This window comes from Mustela nivalis (genome assembly GCF_964662115.1).
Source record: "Mustela nivalis genome assembly, chromosome: 4".
In the NCBI taxonomy this organism is placed as follows: Eukaryota; Metazoa; Chordata; class Mammalia; order Carnivora; family Mustelidae; genus Mustela; species Mustela nivalis.
In genome coordinates, this window is record NC_139023.1 from 82,153,357 (window position 1) to 82,170,361 (window position 17,005).

At 37.1% G+C, this 17,005-nt stretch overlaps 1 long non-coding RNA gene across 1 annotated transcript in view; it reads left to right on the forward strand.

Annotated features, from left to right (window-relative positions):
* Nucleotides 1–4,088: 4,088 nt before the first annotated feature.
* LOC309863080 overlaps nt 4,089–17,005 on the forward strand; it is a 35,726-nt gene continuing 22,809 nt past the window's right edge. The window contains exon 1 of the long non-coding RNA XR_014310884.1: nt 4,089–4,235. This is a non-coding gene — a long non-coding RNA (uncharacterized lncRNA). The remainder of the gene's footprint in view (nt 4,236–17,005) is intronic.

The window sequence follows — 17,005 nt, forward strand, 5'->3', positions numbered from 1 at the left end:
TCCCACTTACTCTCTATACATTATTAATATAATTTTAAAATTTGAGTATCATTCACATACAATGTTATTTTAGTATCAGGTGTACAACATAGGATGATTTAATTTCTCTATATGTTATGCTATGCTCACAACGTAATTATTATTTACACATTTGCAAATTTCTTGCCTTCCTCTTAATATATATTTCTTTAAACAATGGAAGCATTCACTATATATATAAATATGAATGTATGTATGTCTCTAAACTGTTATTTTCACTTAGTATATTTGATATATTTAATTATTTTACATTTTTTCCCTATTATAAATGATGCTGAGATTAACACCGTGATTGAAAATTCTTTGTGTACATCCTTGGCTATTTTCTTAGGGTAAATTCCCAGAAGAAGAAGTTCTGGGAGTATAGTATAATAGTTAGCAGCATGGACTCTGAACCATATAAACTGGGTTTGTATCCAATTATTGATTTTGTAAACTCAGACAAATTTCAGTGTCTCAGTTCCTTGCTATATAAAATGGGGTTAATTATTAATACAACATTATAGAATTTTTGTAAGGATTAAATGAGCAAATATACTTAGAGCACTTAAAACAGTATGTGGGACAGAGTACGAGTTCAACATTGGCCATTATTCTGGCACTAAGGTGATATACACATGGAAACTTTTGGTTTTTGAGAATTGTTGCCAATGTACATAGGAAATTGTTAGAGAGTTATTGAATCCAGAAAGGCTGTAAAATCAATGCTCCCAGTAGAAGTGTTTACAGTCCATTTTCCTGCATCCTCATCCACCCTTTTTTCATTTACAGAGGAAGAAAAATGAGGTTCGGTGAGACTGAGAAATTGCAAAGAAGTTCTTTGACACTGGTCTCATTGTCAGGCATTGACAGATTCCGGACTATAGTACAGCTCCACAGCTCCACAAACCTGTCCTCATCACAATTCTAGATTAAGAATCTTACATTTGTATATATTAATGTATCTTGTTTTGCAGGATTGATTGAAATTAAGCCCCTTTTCCCCTCCAGATACAGTATAACTGTGGGAGCACTAGATAAAAAAGGGAGTTATTCTTCATTGTGGTGTATGGCTAATTTATTGTAACTTATACTTTCCCCCATTAGAAATAGAAGTTTCCATTTATAAATATGTATTGCAAAAAAACAAAACAACAAAAAAGTTCCCTGGAAATGTGTAAGAATCCCTTAAACTTTTTGTTCTCTGAAATTGAAATAAAAGTCGGTCTTACCAATGAATCACTAGAGGGCACTGTGACTCTTCAAGTTTTCAAGTTGTACAGTTGGGAAAAGAAATTCTGTTGTGAAGGTTATTTTTGATTTCAGTGAAGATTTTTGCTGGCATCCCAAAAAGTGAAATCAAATATGAAGAGTGAGAGAGGTGCATAGAAGTGGATACAAGACTGTGTATGAATTGATCAGGAGGTTACCTTTTTTGGTTACAAGAAAATCCAAGTTTTAGGAGCTTTTAAAATACGAAAATTGTATGTTCTAATCTTCCTTCCTTTTAGTGTAAGACGGTGTACTGGTCTTGAGACTTCTCATTGTTTTTTTCCTCTGGAAATATTTTATGTTACAGTCATAGCTGTGAGTGTTGAGTTACCACATGGCATAAACCAATATTTATGAAATATGAACATATATTGTAGTTATTTTAAAGCACATTAGTCATTATATAATGCATCCCTCCCCTCCCAGAAAAAAAGAACCCGAAAAACTGACCTGGGCCTTTAGTAGGTACTTTAGAATTTACCTAAAATAGCTTCAACGGTATCTTTATTTTTACTTCTTTAAATGCTGTGCTGAAGAAAAAGCTCTTCTTTCAGTTGATTTTTCCCACTTCATTGCTAAGCCTGGGATTAAGTTAACCAAATTGGTAAGCAGTATTGCTTTGCCCTTCCAAGTAACCTTCCTGAAGGACTTCCTACTGAGTAGTGCATCAAGCAGCATCTTTGTTAACAATTTAAACTATGATTTCCATTCATAGAACATAAAAACCCTAGGGCATTTGAAATAGTAGTTGCTGGTTTTAATTTGATAAAGTTGCAAATGATTTACCACATTTTTTGTTCTGTATGTTTGTCATCTTATAGTAGGCTGTTTAGAAAAAAAAATCCACACATTGTTAAGTTTGAGTTTGTTCTGGCCTTATTAAAGGGACTTGGTTTAAATAAGGAGTTATTTTGTATAGTCTTCAACAACCTGATGCTGGGTTCTTTCTTTCTTCCAATAAATAAATAAATTAATTCAATAAAAAGAAAGACTCTTAATAGTATATTGAAAATATAAGACTTTTATATTATATCTAAAATATATTTAAAAAAGAAAAAAAAGGTTCTATTATTGCTCCTTTCTGGAAGATAATATATCAAAAGTTACTTGTTCAAATTGATTTCCTTATGTTTCCTAACCATCCTCACCTTCCAAACCAGTTTACCAGCCTTATCTTCTCCACACTCTCCACATCTCCTCAATTCAGAATTTATGTTGGTAAGATTTTTTAATTCCTTCCCTTCCTTCCTCCCTCTCTTGCTCTCTTTCCTTCTCTCAGTAACAAGTCTAACAGGCTGAACTCTATCTCCACTTGTGAGTGTGTATATATGTATACACACTCTCTTAATAGCTGTTCAGAATGTTAATAAAAGTTTTTTTGCATGGTAGCATAAAAAAAAATCCCAAACACCCCTTCACGGCTTTTGGGTTCCTCTCCTTCCCAGACACACATAGATACTACTTTAATTTTTGGGGCCATTATCCCATGCCCCTTATTGCTATGAAAACTACATTGGCTAGGGGCTGGGGCTGGATGGACAGACACCTCCCCCTACCCAAACACCTCCTGTGGTTGGAAAACTTTTTTTTTTTTCTCTGAATAAAAAAGTATATCTATCTATATATTTATATCTATATCTATATCTTCATTACTAGAGTGACATTTTCTAAAACTAGCCAAACTTTGTCATACAGCATCTTGCTGTATACACAAAAAATTCATCTTTTTGTGTATTTTCACTGTAAAGCAGAACCTTTTAAATAGTGGTTCCAAATCCAACAACCCTGTCCATTTGAGATCAACACTGAGTGTGTGTTGTGTCCTCTTTGTTTCCTGGATTAGGAGAGCACATGAAATTAGCAGTGAACTAGTAGCCAGTTTAGTTTTTATGGATATATATATATATATATATATATACACACACACACACACACACACACACACACATACATATATATATATCTATATCTTTATCTATCTATCTCACTACTATAAGGATCAGTTCTTTCCCTACTGTGGCATTCTGATTAAATTCTGTTTCTGCTACCTTCGGCAACATGGTCATCATAGCTAACATTGAATACCAATACATCTGGCAGGCTAAACACTTCATATATATTATAGGGTCCATGCAGGTCTCATCATGCTCTCTCAGCCTAAGCAGGATTGGCAATGTGCTCTTTTGGAATTCAAAATAGAACATATTTCCAGAAAGGTTATCTTGTTGGCAGTAAGTGAGAATTACCTGGCTGTCTGTGACTTTTAGAATGACCCGAGGACTCCCATAATTACACTTTAAAAATAATATTTTGGTAAAAGATTATATAAGTAGAAATGATGCAATGAAGAATCTTATACATATTAAACTCTTTTTTTCAACCCTCCCTAAATTAATGTTTCTCTGCAACCACTTCACCAGTACAGTTGTTGAGTAGGGGAGAATTGCTGCCTTGGGAAGAGGAAGATGGATGGAAAGGAAGTCTAAGTCAGGCCAAGTAAACACAAAATCAGGCGGGCCTGAGGAAGCGAATGGTCAGACATGCGTGTCGGAGTTTATTCCGCGGTGGGAGGGTGTGATAAAAAGCAAGGAAGCTTGGCTTTCACTCCCAGAAAACTTGAGGGTGGCCGTGGGAACCAAAAAGCCCCTCATTGTGCCTTAAAGGGAGTGACGGCCGCACAGGCTGTGTGTGCCTAGGCTCAGGAACCAGGGCAGCACTGCGCAGGCGTGGGCCACAAGCGGCCCTCCCCCCGCCCCAACAAGAGAGCAGGAAATACAGGGAAGGCGGGTCCGCGTAGGCCTATGGTAGAGGCAGAGCTGCGCGGCTGAGGTGCGCAGTGCCCAGGGAGAGCCTGGGAGCCGCGCGGTTAGCTGCTGGCGAGCCTTGACTACTCCCCAGTGGTCGTCCAGCACACCTTGGGGCCTCGGGTGGGGCCCACATGCCAGGTGAGGAAGCACTTCCTCGGTGGGTTCCGGAGGACGGAGACCATGGCTTGGAGATGGCAAGCGGGAGAGTCGTAGCTTGCTGAGCTCCTCCGCCTCCATTTTGGAGAGCAGGAGAGGACAGGAACCTTGAACAATAGGCCATTACCCCAAAGAGGCCGAGACTACCGGGAAGTTGCTGTTGTACTCAAAACACACTGTCTTACAATCAGGAATAAAGGAGTAACCTTGATCAACAGGTTTACTTCCTCACGCCACTGAGAGTGGGAACCTGAACGCCACGTTCTGTCAGTTCAATGGAAAAGAGTGCCACATTTTCACGGAACGCTGGTGTAGCGTGCCCCTTTTCAGTCTTACCAGGCACAGATTGTGTTAAAGATAGGAAAGTAGAATGGAAAAAATTAAAAGTTTAAGGGGAAAAAAAAAAAACCCTTAATATTTGGTTTTCTTCAAGAAAAGACACAATTTTACCAGAAAACTGGGGCCATTCTGTATGGACAATTGCCTGTCCCAATTTTTAATGCTTAATGGTTTGAGTGTTTTCCCAATTCTTCAAATATTTAATGGTTATAACTTGACTGCACTCTTCACCTTCCTCTTCCCGTTTTCTCGGATGTTTCCCCTGGCCCCTTTTACTGCCACAACTGTCTCCTTTATACCTCTCCTGGGTGCATCAGGCTTCCTCATTTTCAGTCATGCCTGGATATTGGGGAGCTTTTTAGATAATGCAGCCACCATGAAGAACTCAGTGACTTTGTTGTGTTGTGCACACTCTGCTCCATTTGTGAATTAGTGCCTCACCCACAAATGGATTTGAAATTAGGGAACAATGGGCCGACTGACCCGCTAGTTCCATATATCGGAAATATATTTGAGAACTAATGTGAGGAGTCTTACCAGAGAACATGTCCATAACCATCACAAACTGTATTCTCTGGGCTTCCAGCAAGTCATAAATACTTGATAGGAAGGGTTGTTTAGTTGGGATTAAAAAATCATGACAATGGAAAATGCTATCACAATGGTGGGAACATTCACCTGTGAGTATTATTTTTTTCCCTCCTGTATACAGAAGAAAGTTCTCTTTATGTGTGGGGAGTTTATTATTACGATAGTTTTGGAAAATGTGGGTGTATTTTCATTTTCTGTCCTTCTTTAAGACACCTGCAATTTTATTCTCTTTAGCCATGACTGGTATATATATCTATAGTTAGTATTTTCTAATCTTGGAATTATTATTATTATTTTTTTTACCAAGGTAACTTTAGTTTCTACCTTGACCTTAATCTATATGAGGAAATGCATCTAGAATGAATGAATGACTAGGCACTTGTAGTGCAGTTATTTAAGAACTGCTTCAGCAAGTTATTTTTATATTTTAAAATGTAAAGATACCTGGTTTTAGGTTTGATTTGATTATTTAAATTAAAGAATTTCTAAGAAGATTTTGAGATTATTTTTGATGAAGCAAGCATTGACAAAGGAAACATTGTTCATGCCCCCCGCCCCCCCCCCCCACCATGTCAAAGTATACCCTTCCTATTACAAACCCAGCAGAATCCAAATTTGTCAATTTCTGTAAAATTAAGGGGACATAATTTTGAGTTTGAAATCTTGAATAATGATTACTTGCTGAGCCTATATAAAAATAAAAGAATAACTAGAAGGAAAGGTTTATTTTAGAAACATATTAAGCTTAGGCATACTAATATATATGATATACATAATGTGTATTATGTTGTATTATAATCATAATGTTAGGCATATTATGTAATATAGTGTATATTATTGTTGCCTTTTTACTCTCTTGGCAAAGGTAGAGATGCTGTTGTGGTTTCTGTTACGTTCAATTAAAATATGTAACATTATTCTCAGACTGGGGCCTTACGTAGAACAAGTTATATTATGGAGGTCATCTGTTGGAGCTATATTACCAGGCTTAGATTGAGGAAAGAAAATTAGTTTATAGCAATTAGGAATTTAGAACCATAGTACTCACTGGAAGAGTGCTAATTAAGTTTAGGCAGAGAAGACTCTTAGGATAAACAGCCTCTGGATATGCTAGTTTAAGTTTTATACATTAGGGGGAAAGTACATGTGTTTTACCTGAATTCAGTGCTATACATGGTTGCTTAAAGAGTAGATATAATGCCACATCTGTCAAACATGGAATAAAAGTGTGCTTCATCTGGGGGCTCTCCCATACAAAGGTACAATTTTTACTTTATGATGCTAACTGGGTTCTGAGAAGAAATTGGAAGAAAAAGAGGCTGTTCTATAAATAATATTGATACAGGATTAAATGGAAAAAATTCTGCAGTATATTGCAAATGTAAAGAAACCATATGTAGGAAAACTCCACAAAATATTATACTACAATAATGTGAGAAGGGAAGTTAAGATTAAATGGGGCAGTGAAGGTTAATAGTAACTTTCACCATGAGGCCAGCACAATCCCTTTTCTTCTATACTATTGGGTTTCTGTGCATGTGTTTGAAGAGAGATGTTTGGACCTAGGTTACATAATCCATTGTTCTTTGCTCCAGAATATTGTGTTGCATCTTTGGAGATTTCCTGTCAGCTTCTCCATAAAAAGAATTGTTCTCAAACGCTCTGCTGCCTAGAGCCATGCTTCAGCTAGTGCAATTTTTCCATATTAACCCTGCTGATAAGCAGAGCCTACTTTAAATATAAGTTTGATGCAAATTGGGAAGAAAAGGAAATAATAATGGGGCTTAGCTTGTGTAAGTTTTGCCTGAGGAAAAATGGTACAAATATTTTATTATTTAATTATCTTTTAGGCTCGCTCTCACTCTCTTTCTCTGTCACTCTGTGGAAGGTAGTTACCCCATCAGCGTACTGAAAGTCTGTTCAGCAGAGCAAGAGCTAGTCAATAGACAGCATTTTCTCTTTATTATTTGTACTGTTAAGATTGAAAAAAAAATTGAGTGAAAGGAAGCATATTTGTGGTATACATCATCTGAAGAACATTTGGCTATTGGGGATTAATAATAGATTAGCTGTGCGAATAGAAAATACCCTAAGGCTCTAAAACTTTTATTTAGTACTTGGCATTTGCATTCATCAATCTCTTCTAAACCTTTTTTTACCTCACAACAGTTTTGAGTAACAACCATTTCTCCCATTGTGTGACATCGACTGCTTGAACTACAAATCAGTTCAGTTATGACACTAAGTACCATAGTTAGCGCAGACCTCATAGGCTAAGGGCTCAGTTTCATGACTGCCCCACTTCTTAAAAAAAAAAAAATTATTTTATTTTATTATTATTATTTCTAAAGATTTTATTTATTTATTTGAGAGACACAGTGAAAGAGGGAACACAAACAGGGAGAGTGGGAGAGGGAGAAGCAGGCTCTCCAAGGAGAAGGGAACCTGATGCAGGGCTGAATCCCAGGATCCTGGAATCATGACCTGAGCCGAAGGCAGATTCTTAACCAACTGAGCCACCCAGGCTCCCCAAGACTGCCCTACTTCAAATGCTAGTAACAAGTTCCAGGTTGTTACCTATATTTATGACCACCCAACTATATATTGAGGATTTCCATGACTTCCTCCTCAGGTTAGATAATTTACTAGAACGGCTCATGGAACTGAGTTAAGTTTACTTACTCTTACTGATTTCTTATAAAAGATACAATTCAGGACTAGCCAAATGGGAAAATGAATAGGGCAAGTTATAGGTGAGGGGCACATGGAACTTGCATGTCACCCCTCCTAGCACCGTGGTGTGTTCACTAACCCAGAAGCTTTCTGAATCTTATTAGGAGTTTCTTTGGAGGTTTCACTGGTTGATTAAATAAATCATTGACTGTTGGTGATGAACTCAATCTCTATCCCCTCTCCCCTCTCTAGATGTGAGGGGGCCGGGCTAAAAATTCCAGTACTTTAATCTTGCCCTGGTCTTTCTGGTGACCAGTATACATCCTGGAACTATCTAAGGGCCCACCAAAAAAATGGCTTCAATTGAAGAAAAGATGCTCCTATTACCCAGGAAATTGCCAGGGACATAGGAGTTCTGTGTCAGGAACCAGGGATAAAGACCAAATATTAGACCAGAAGATGCTCCTATCAACGGTGTCATTCAGGAAATTATAGAGGTCTTAGGAGATCTGTTGAAGGAACTTTGGGCAAAGACCAAATATATGTTTGTTTTTTACTCACATTCTAATAATTTTTGATCATAGGAAAGAAATACCGTCTTTCCTCCCTCACTCATTATATGTGTCAATTGTATTTAAGAGTCTGACATATCCCCTTAGAGCTTCTTCGTTAAGAAATATTTTCATGAAAATTAATAAAAGGAGTAGAAAAGACAAACTTCCTCATATAGGTTATGTTCTTTTCCCCCTTATAATCTTGGCCAATACTGTTTTCTGAAGGGTATGATAATGTTAACAAAAGTCTTGTGATTTGTTATAAATATCATAAATTACAAATAAGTCTCCTTTGTCAGATAGGAAGTATGGTAAATGGGAAATAATAATCTTACTTATTTCTGCCTGGTTTTAAAAAAATGTTGCCATTTCTTAGTCTACGTTTGCTCCTTTCTGTCCTCCATAGTGTTCATGTCACTTGATTTTAGTCGGTCATACATAACTTCCAGATCTGTATTTCTCAGATCCTAAATTTCTGATACATACAGGCAGAAATCTTTCAGTTTTCCTACAGACATTTTAATTTTAAGCATTCATTTATTTACTGCATTTTATTTTACTTTACTATTTTTAAATATTTGTTTATTTAAATCTAATTAATTAACATATAATGTATGATTGGTTTTAGAGGTACAGGCCTGTGACTCATCAGTCTTATCTAATACCCACTGTTCATTATATCCCATGCCCTCCTTAATGTCTAGTGCATGAAAAAATTTTTATTTCTTTCATTTCTTGAAGTACCATTAACATACAGGGTTATATTAGTTTCAGCTGTGCAATATAATGAGTCAACTGTTCTACACATTACTCAGTGCTCATCATGATAAGGGTATTCATTTTTTTTTTTTTTTTAATGATAGCATACTCTCAATCTCTTTTTTCTGCATCACCCATCTGCTCACCTCCCTCCCATTTGGCAACCACCAGCTTCTCTGTATTTAAGATTCTATTTTTTTGCTTGTTTCTTTTTTTATTTTGTTCATTTGTTTGTTTTGTTTAAGTGCATTTGTTTCTCAATGCATTTTTTTCAAGGGCCTATTATGTGCTGGCACTTAACATGTTGAAAACTATTCATTTCATTTCTATTTTCTCTCCATAAGTAAATACTTATATCCAGATAACAAACATAGACACCTAGGGACTGATTTTCCCCTCATTCCTTTGATGATGGTGGTAAAAAGAACTGGTCAAATACTATGAAAGGCATTTAGCATACCTCATTAACTCATTGAATTCTTATAACAGTTTTGTGAGTTAGGAACTATTATTTTAAAGTCAAGGAGAGGGGCACTTGGGTGTCTCAGTTGGTTAAGCGGAGAGCCTGCTTCTCTCTCTCTCCCTTTGCCTGCCGCTCTGCTTACTTGTTCTCTCTGTCAAATAAATAAATAAAATCTTAAAAAATATAAAGTCAAGGAGAAATTTGAGTTGAGAATTCTGTGACTTATGACTTAAGGTCATATAGCTACTGGGTGGGAGAAGCAGGTCTGAACTAAGGTCAAATGTAGTAACTAAGACTCTAAGCTGATTTTCCTTTGTTAACATCATGGATATAAATCTCCCTCTTCTCCAGTCTCACTGCTCCAAGTGTAGTTGAGTCCATCATTATCTTGGCCTGGATTGCTTTAACTGGTTTATATTGGTTCATATGTCTCCATTTCATCTTCAGTACTGCTACCAGATAAATCTAAGATCTGATCATGTTCCTTGTTAATTAAAAAACCTTCTATGGCTTCTCATTAACTACGTGACATGGCACAAACTTCTCTTCCAATATTCATCTCACTCTCCTACTGTCCCCCTCCACAGGTTGTTTGCTAACAGAACACAGATTTTGTTTGCAGTGTGGTAGCAATGGGCCCGCCCACTCCAGTGGGTGGTTGCAATTGGTCTAAGCCAGTGTCTCTTGATGGAGGTGTTTTGGTGTTTTAAACAGTACAAATCTCCACTGTGGGGGATTGTTTTCCACATTTCAGTGTTTTTAGCATCTCTGGCCTCTTGGCATGGGTAGCTAGTCATGCCATTGGGTTCTCTCCCTCACTGCAATGATCAAAATGTCTTCACACATGTTAAAGCATTCCTTTCGGTTTAAGGGAGAACCACAGGTGTAAGTTAATCACGGTATTCCTTCCCCCTATTCTCAGATTCCCTCCTAGCTAAATGTAGCCATGTTAGGGGCCCTGATACCTAAGGGAAGTCAGCTATAGGATCTTTAGGGAAGCTTTTCATTTTCTTTCTTTTCTTTCTTTTTTTTTTTTTTTTTAAAGATTTTATTTATTTATTTGACAGAGAGAGATCACAAGTAGGCAGAGAGGCAGGCAGAGAGAGAGAGAGAGGGAAGCAGGCTCCACGCTGAGCAGAGAGCCTGGTTCAGGGCTTGATCCCAGGACCCTGAGATCCTGACCTGAGCCGAAGGCAGCGGCTTAACACACTGAGCCACCCACGTGCCCCTCATTTTCTTAATTGAAAGAATGGATATAGCTGCTGATGTTCCTCTCTTTCTTCTTCCTGCCCTGAATGAGGGACTAGAGCAAAGCTGTAGAATTCATTTTGCAACAAGCTAGTGTGCCAAGAGTAGTGGAATAGAAAGACTGAGGCCCTGAATTTTAGTACCAGTGGTGTCTTCTTTATCTCCTTGTAATTTATTTTTTAATCCTGTACAATACAAAATGCTCACTATGATGTTACCATGGATCACCATACAAAGTTATCACAATATTATGATTATATTCGGATGCTGTACCTTTCATCCCTATGACTCCTTCATTTCACGCCTGGAAGTTTGCGTCTCTTAATTCCCTTCACCCATTGTGCCCATCTCCCCACCTCCATCCCCTCTGGCAACTACAAGTTTGTTTTGAATAGATTTTTGGGAGGAAGAATTGTTTTATTTTGAATTATGAACTCTGTCATACTTGGTATCTAATACAGTGTGTGTCAATCTAGAACAAATTAAAACATTGGATATAATCCTTGCTTGAGGATAGCATTCCTTTAGACTCACATTTCTGGTTCATTGTGTCCTTTTAGTTGTGACATCATTTTAGGGGACGATCATGTTCATGTCTGTAGACAGTTAAACATGTCACCTGCTCATTTACTTGGCTCTGGACAGCTTTATTTCCATTCTGTTTCTTCACCCTTTTCTATGGCTATACCCTAGACATTGACATACCTAATACTTCTTTCTTAGAAATAATAAACCATCCTTTCTGTTGTTGCATTGGTCTTTTTCACTAGGCTTGCTTTTTTTTTTTGCTGCTGCCTTCTTCTTCTTCCTCTTCTTTTTTTTTTATGCATGGGGACCTCTTGTCCTTGACTCTGCAGGATTCTCTCTATTGATACTCCCTGTCTTTCTGTCTTATCTGGTTTAATTTCCATGGTTCATCATTTCAACCACGCTTGAGCAATTCCCTAAACTTCCTTATGTTTTACATATCTTGGTCATTTTTTTAATGTTATTTTTTCATTTTACTTAGAAGTTCTTTAAAAACTTATCCATTCTTGGGATGTCTGGGTGGTTCAGTTGATTAAATATCTGCCTTCAGCTCAGGTCATAATCCCATGGTCTGGGACCCAGCCCAAAGTCAGGCTCCCTGCTCAGTGAGGAATTGGCTTCTTCCGCTCCCTGTGGCTACTTGTGCATGTATACGCTCTCTCTAATAAATAAATAAAATCTTAAAAAACCAAAAACAAAAATGAAAAAACTTGTCCTTTGACTCCAGCTACTTATGCCCTCCCCCAACCACTCCTTTCTTAACAGATAAATGTATTTTGCCATAAAGAAAATCTATACTATACCCATCTTTTACTCATTCCCTCCTGTTATAATTCAGAGAGGATCCTTTTTTTTTTGTTTAAATATAATCTCTCTAGGTGAGCTCTGAGTCTCATAAACTGCCATCATCACAGGGACCTTGTCCTTTCTCCTTCTGTTATATTCTGTCAGAATTTAAATATGGCATAAGTTGTTCCCATCTTGTAAACGGATCATACTTAGATCTTTCTTCCCTTTCTGGATTCTTTTGCTCTCTTTCCATTCCCTCCCAGTTACACATTTTGAAAGAATTGCTTATACTTTGTGCTTCCACTCTCACCTCCTAACTTCCTTGATTAGTTCTGTTCCTTCACTACACTGGTTCCTTGGCTTGGGTGAAACTTGTCTCTCCAGAGTCACTAGTAATCTTGCTAATGCCAAGAGGCATGGCTCAATCCTTATGTTATTTGATGTCTTTCTTGTCTGACATTTTTGATCCTGACACACTTTCTTCCTTTGACCTTCTGATATTTTAGGTAAAAGTTTCCTTTTACTTTTCTGGCTGTTCTTTCGTATTCATCTTTCCAGGATTCTTTCCCTGAGGAGTCTCTCCTACGGCCTTCTCTTTTCATTCTATAGTTCTTTTCACTAGACCATCTGTTCCCATGACTTAAAATACCAACCATATGCTGTTGATTTCCAAGTGGTTGATTCCTTCTCAGCAGTTTTTAACTCCAAACCTATATATATAATTGCCTACTAGATGTTTTCACTAGGCTATCATGTAGGTATTTCAAAACAACACATCTTATCTTTTCCCACAAACTTGCTTATCTTTTGTTGTTTCTAATCTCATTAAGTGTCTTCATCTAGTTTTTCAAAGGAGTAACTTGACAATGATCTTTGACTCATCTTTCTCCTTTATGTTCCCTATCTAAAGATGGTTAGATCCTATTTGTTCTGCCTTCTAAATATTTCTCTGATAGGCCAACATTTCTCTCTTCTTGTGCTGTTTTCCTAGTTCAAGGTGACATTTAGCTGTCATCTGGATAAACACAAGAGCCTTCTATTTCATCTCTGTGCTATAATCTTTCCTTTTGTAAATCTATTCAAATGCACATATTATTATCCACCTGGCTAAAATCCTCCAGGAACTTCTAGTTCCTCTTCTGACCTAAACTTTTAAGCATGTCTTATAAGGTTCTACTTTACACTCTCCACTAACCACTTAACCTTTTTTATTCTAAGCACTAGACATAGGAAAGTTCTTTCCATGCATTTTTCACTCATATTCTCTTTATTTTCTCATTGGCCCATGCCCTCTTCTTCCTACTTCATTCGTTTAACTCTTGCTCATTTTCTAGATTTTATCGTAGGTATCGCTTCCTTTAGACAGCATTTTTTCTTTAGGACTTTATTTATTAGGGAGTGAGAGAATAAGTGGAGGGGTTGGTGGAGAGGGGCAGAGGGAGAGGGAGAAGCTGAGCAGGGAGCCCCACTTGAGCCTCAGTTCCAGGACCCTGGGATCAAGACCTGAGTGGAAGGCAGATGCTTAACTGACTGAGCCACCTGGATGCCCCTAGAAAGCCTTTTCTCTTTTCACATCCCCACTTCACATCTGGATAGGTTTTACGGCACCCTGTATGTATGTCATCATGGCATTAATAAAAATGTATTTACTAGTGTATTTGTCTGTATCATGGAATAGACTATGAGTTCTGTAGGAGCAGTGACTAGCCCAGCATTGCACCCTAGGGTCTGGCACATTATATGGTAATAAATAGAGACTTAACACCTGACTGAATAAATAAATCAATGAGTCGGTGACTTTTAACCGATTGAATGTATAGACTGAGTGAACGTTTGGGACCCAAAACCCTAATATGTGAGTTTGAGATTCGAATTGGCTGATGTTGCCAATCATTGGGGAAAGGAATCCAGAAAGCAGAGCCATTTTGGAAGTGAGATAGCTGAAGCATTTTTGTGGAGCTGTCTGGTGAGCTGCTGAATTTATAGGACTGGTTTCAGGAGAGGAAAGTGTGCTAGATACATTGATTGGAAGTCATTATCCTATGAGTATGAGATAGCCCAGGGAGAGGCTGTATAGTGGGAGAAAAGAGCAAATTGACAGATTACTTAGGAACACTGGCATTTATGAAGTGAGCAGAACAACAGAGAACCCACAAAGGCATCTGAGAGGAAGGTTGACAGGTTATGGGAAAGCACCCCACTTGCTGTCATGTAAGCAAAGGAAATGGAGAGATAATTGACAGTGTCAGATTAATTATTTTTTTGTCATTTAACAAATTGAGTTTTTAGAAAGGATGTAGTGTCAGGTGATATATGTCTACCTTGCTTCACTACAGGTTTCTTGGATGCAGAGATACTGTCTTATTTGTGCTTTTAATCCCAGAATTTAGCTCAGCATTTGACACCAGTAGAATTTGATAAACCAGTGTTAAAGGCATTGCTCTGGTTAAGTGATGGACTCAAAATGTATGATGACATTGGCATAAATAGCTGATTTCTCTTTATTCTATAAAATTTTTCTTCTAAATCATGCTTGGATTTCAAAGACATCTGGAAAATGGAATATAGTTAGGTATTTCCTATTGTATCATTTTAAAGTGGGTCAACCTTAGTGACTATTTTCAGTTTAAGCATCCCTGACTCCTCTGTGTTTTTTACTACCCAGTTTCTTTGCTTTTTTTGGTTTGTAGACATTACTAGTTCTGTGTCTTATTCTGAAGATTTAAAAAATCTGATAAAAATAGGTAAGTCATATTAAATGGTGTTGACTTAAAATATTAAAAACTCCCAGAGATGCTTTCATCATAAAAGAAGACTTACTAGAATGCAGAGCTCACTTATCAGTAGGGTGGAAGTAGTGGTAGTGGAGATGGTAGTACAGGGGCTCTGTACTCTCAAATACAGAGCTTGCCCTAAAAGTCATGTGTGGAGAGACCCCTAGTTCTCAAATAACATCTGTTTTGAATCCTTACTCCTCACTTACTAGGTGGGTGCCTTTGAAAATATCCCAGACTTTCTGAGCTTTAAATTCCTCATCTGTAAAAGGATCATAAGAACTTCCCTGTGAATCTCTTGGGTTATCCAGAGGATCAAATGAGATTGACGATGTGCAGCTAGTTTGCACATGAAAGACTATTATTCTCTGCAAGCAGTACATGAAAGTGTCTAATACTGTTGCCTTGTGTTTTCCAGTCTTAGGTTTACACCCTTTTGTTTGTTCTTTGAGTACTCCAGAGCCGCAAAAGAGTTTATTATGTTATAGTATAATTGTAACATTATATAATATAATGCAAAGTAATTATTTCGAAGTAGAAATACTGCAGAGTAACATAGGTATTTAGAGGTAGTTGTACTATAGGTATGCAAATGCTTTAAGCCTCCTCTCTACTTTAAAAAAAAAACAAAAAACAAAAAACAAGTAAACCAATAGCCTAGGACACAAAACAGTCTTCCCAGTTTATTCTTCCTGGAGACACCCAAACTCTTCAGAGAGCTGATTGGTGTTCATACTTCCCACACAGCTGCAGTTGAACCTGTGCAGTTACCTCCAGGGGATTGTTTTGGCTCCAGTGTGCTGGATAATTGCCTATTTGGACAACTTTGCCTTGGATAATTTCCCTTTGTTCAATCACGGGACTCATAAATCCATGCACAGGGGGACATATTTCAGAAAATAATATTTGGCCATAGATAGTTGCAATTTCAAGACCCTTTCAAAGGGTGATAATGACATATTTTTACTGGACAATGTAAGGTTTCAAACTTTGAAGATAAATTCTGGGATCCAGATCATTTATGCACCAGTATAGAAAATGCATTGCTTATCCATCAACCTGTTTCAAAATGTTAAGGTCATGAATAAGAATGTTCCACAGCCCATAAAATACTTTTCTTGGAGTATAACTTAAGCAGGGGGAATATTATTAAGTATGTAGGAGTTCTACTTTAGTATTCAACTGAGATATAAAATGAGAAAGAAAAAGACCCACTTCTTTCGAAGTATGTTTTCCTTACAATATTAAATGCTTAGAAAAGAAAATGCACACAAAGTTTTTTTTTTATCCTTTCGTCTCTGAATTTATTTTGATTTCATCATGGAAATTTGGATGAATGGCTTGAGTGGTTATCTCATTTATAAAATCTGTTGGACATAGTTATGGTTATGTTTTCCAGAAACTACTATGTGCTAAATATGGGTCAGGAGCATTTAGAAAGGAGGATACAGCTGTATACTATTCCTATGAAAAAGGAAACAATGTCAGGAGTCATCAGAGAGATTTAGAGATGCTTTATGCAGGATTTCCAAATTTCAACAAAATTGTTTTACCCTGAATAATGGTAGGTTTAGTCTTAGCCAAAATGCAACTGGGCAATCTGTTACTTCCCATATGGAAAGCAACTGTTCAAGTAAATTATATAATTGTACATTACTTTGCTTCTGTCATACATTATAAATTCAATTCTATCCCAAACTGTGACCATTGCATGATTGAGCCAAGTTTAGTGTTGCTGTAACCAGCCTTTCTTGTCGTAGTTGCATCCAGTGGAAAAAAAAAAAAAAGGTGAATACTCTTTATTTCTCTTAACTTGGCTTCTTCTTGGCATCCACTGGACCTGTCAGTGGATGTCACTTTTATCCTGATTTTGGGAATCAACCAAGAAGATTTTCTAGAGTAGCCTGTTGTGAAATGAAGAACCTAATAGGAAAAGGTAATTGTTCTTTTGGATTAATTTTTATTTTCTTCTGAATGATATTGTTGGTATTAAAATTTATAGAGCATTTATAAAACCTAAAAATTATTACATGG